Genomic DNA, 3,744 nt, shown 5'->3' with positions numbered 1-3,744 from the left:
CACACATTCTAATAAATCAGGTGGAGGTGTTATGATAGGGATTAAAGACAGCGATGAGACCTGTGATTATTACATGTTTAATGATAACACCAACACTACAGACTGTGTAACTGTGACAATAAAGACAACCCTGGAACATATAACAATTGTTGGAATGTATAGGCCACCAAAGTCAAGTGCAGATGACCTAGAGGAATTCATACATTTCTTACATGAAACACAGGAGGGAAGAATAATATTAGCTGGGGATTTAAATTTATCAGAAGCAGACTGGAATGATATTGATTCTACAACGTTAGTAAGGAAATTATTCACAGCGTATATTTAGGAACAACAATTGCTTCAGATTGTTAAAAAACCTACCAGGGGACAGAATATACTAGACACTGTTTGTGTTCCCAAAGAAATTACTGTAACTTTAAGTCAAATTTTACCACAATTGATATTGATATGCAGTGATCATGGGGTTATAAAGGTTAATTTGTTGCTAGATAATTCTGCCAAACTAAAATCTAAGCCAATGCACAGAAGGTTAATTACAGATTATATGGAAGCAAAACAGTCATTATGTAAAACTAACTGGAGTGAGGCGTTCAGTGGAAAAACTGCAGATGGAATGTGGAAAGTTTTGAAAGAAATTGAGTGCAAAAAAATCAAAAAAAATGTTTAACATCAGGATCTAGGCATAAGACATCAGGCAGATATATTTCCATAAGAACAAGATATCTGATTAAGGTACGAGATAAAAAATATAAGAAATGGAAGAGAGGCCGGACTACAACTTTGAAAACTGAAATAAACAAGCTGGACAAACAGATTAAGCATAGTGTGAGACAAGATAAAAGAAAATTGAAGAAAATTTATATTAGGATATTGAGCATAATAGGAAACCGTTTTCTAGATACATAATATGTGGAAGGAGTAAAGACACACAAATTGATAAACTGTGTGCAGATTCTAAAATTTATTCTCAGACACATCAGATTATAGATATATTTACAGAATCTTATACAAAACAGTTTGGCTCCACAAAAGGGGTGTTAAGCTGTCCTAGTGACATCCAGGTAACCCCAGATACTAGCATCAACTTAGATTATATTGAAAAAGAACTGCGCAAATTGGATCCAAAGCACAGGGAGGAGATGGAATTAGTAACAATGACATGAGAACACTTCAGCAAGAACTTACAGTACCATTATATCTATTATTCACTAGGTCATATAAATATGAGGAGATTCGTCAAGTTTGGAGACATGTGCTTATTAAACCTGTTTTTAAAGGAAATGGGAATAGGACAAACCCAGAGTCATATAGACCCTTACGTCTACATTCATGCTGTGGAAAAATAATGCAGAAGGTAATATCGGATAAGTTATTGTCAGAACTGGATAGGTTGGGACTTTTAACCATATATCAGCATGCATGTGTTGAAAACAGATCTATTACCACCTGTAACATGATGTTCTATAACAATATAATAACAGCCATGAATGAAAAAATGTGCTGTGATGTAATTTATATAGATTTAACTTCAGCATTTGACAAGGTCATAGAAAAAAACACTGATCAATAAATTAGTACAACTTGGCATTGATGTACTCTTGATAAGATGGATAGCTGCATGGCTTACAGATAGGACATGGGAAGTATCATACAGTAACTGGACAGGAAAAATCCTTGGTTACAGTCAGGGTGTCACACAGGGCTCAGGCCTAGGCCCTTACTTGTTTAGATTGAATCTTTCAGACCTAACTTTTTCATCTGAGGTGTTCTACAGTCTATATGCAGACGACCTGAAATTGGGTAAATTGATTACATGTGTTACAGATAAGGCATGTCTGCAAAATAACTTGACTAAATTGACCATTTGGGCACAGGAGAATAATATACTGATAAATACTTCAAAAACTAAGCATATGAGATTTGGTATGCATAAATTGAAACTTGAATATTTAATACAGCACACAGTGATTGAACTGCAGACTCATTTAAGGACCTTGGTATATGAGTAGATTCAGCAATGAGTTTTTCTAATCATATCAACCAATTGGTTAATGATAGTTATAAAACTATAAGTTGTATAAAAAGATTTATAAAGTCTAGGCAATCAAAAATAATGAAGTCATTGTTTGTTAGTTACATTAGACCCAAACTTGAGTATGGAATAACGATATGGAAACCCTATAAGAAAACAAGCATGAGTAAACTGGAAAGCGTACAACTGAAATATACCAAAGGTATCCATGGATGTGAAAATTTAAGTTATTATGAAAGACTAAACAATCTGAACTTGTACAGTGTCTCTTATAGATATCTAAGAGGAGATCTTATTCAGGTATATAAGGCATTTAGTGACAACTACATCTGTGAATGTTTGGGGTTAACAAAAAGTACTAGGGAATCATCAGACAACCTATGCAGAAGATTCTATAGAAATGAGAAGTGCACTAATAGGCTCTCTGACAGAGTAGCTGGTGCATGGAACAGACCACCAAATTACATTAAAGCAAGTACTAATTTAGATATTTTTAAAAACAGCCTGGATACTTATTATGGAAATAAGTGTTTTGGTATATTGGCAAGCTAGAAGGGCATTAATGCCCGTGCTTGAAATATTTGTATGTATGTATGTATTATCACCCTCAACTACCTTACCTTGTCTTTGCTTCATTTCCACAGCTGAAGATGTAAAGCAACCTGCAAACTAATTATACTATATTCCATATCTTTCTGGTGGGTACAGAGATTCCATATAGTGTGTGTCTGTAATTGTCATATTGCATAAACTGTACCATCTGAGATCCTGGAAATTAGTCAAGCGGAGAGTGAGGGTACATTGGCATTTTATGGTGTGGCTGCTATCTGACTTAACTTTCTTTGAAAGCATATGAAAACTATGCCTATATGTGGAAAAAGGCCACCCATGCAGGGGGCACCCAATTTTGAACTGGGGACCTCTTGATCTGCAGTCAAATGCTCTACCACTGAGCTATACCCCCATTCCAGATCACATGTTCCCAGATGGAATTCTTAAAGCCACCTGTCTGTACAAGAGTTCCTCAGCTGTACACACTTCCTCTGTCATTCTATCAATGCAATTTCCTGCTTCAATGCTCATTTATGTATTTAAAGTGATACAAGCACCCTCTAATTACTTAGTGGTGCTATCAACTTAAATCTTGCAGCACGATCATCGACTATGATCCGATAGAGAAATTGTTATAAGAGGATCTTTTCACCCTAAGACCAAAATGGTCTACTAATTCCTGGCTGGGTGAGGATATACTCCCAGCGAATAATCTGGAATATGTTCAGGAACTATGTCTGAAAACTCAATTCCTGTGAAGAGAACTCTTGGACTATACCCTGCCTTTTCTGTAGTGACTTTACCTGACATCAAGTGCTATAAAAAATAATAATGAGACTCTCTTTTGACCTTAAGATGTAAGGTTGCCACCACAGGATCCTCAATACTACAAACCCTGCCACTTGAGGTCGGAGGGTCCAAACTATTCATACAAGCAGGTTCAATTTAGCTTTTGTGTTGCTGGGTCTGTGAGTGTTTTGAAATGTATCTTATGCTTCATCTATGTTACATTATGCTATGTAGATTGTACATTTTGTAATGGTAAAATACAATGCGGTACTTGCTATACAAGAGAATTAATCACCTCACATGAATGAATAAGGGACCACTTCCTACATAATCTAGTTCTCTTTTGGTAAGGTATAAAGTCTCATATC

At 35.6% G+C, this 3,744-nt stretch overlaps 1 non-coding gene across 1 annotated transcript; it reads right to left on the bottom strand.

Moving 5' to 3' along the window:
* Positions 1 to 2,927: 2,927 nt before the first annotated feature.
* TRNAC-GCA lies at positions 2,928 to 2,999 on the bottom strand. The gene has a single exon. It is a non-coding gene; the product is annotated as a tRNA-Cys (tRNA).
* Between the last annotated feature and the right edge of the window lie 745 nt (positions 3,000 to 3,744).

Source organism: Protopterus annectens, chromosome 13.part0 (genome assembly GCF_019279795.1).
Source record: "Protopterus annectens isolate FY-2018-M chromosome 13.part0, PAN1.0, whole genome shotgun sequence".
In the NCBI taxonomy this organism is placed as follows: domain Eukaryota; kingdom Metazoa; phylum Chordata; order Ceratodontiformes; family Protopteridae; genus Protopterus; species Protopterus annectens.
The sequence above is the reverse complement of the archived record's forward strand: the minus strand, read 5'-3'. Positions and strand labels throughout refer to the sequence as shown.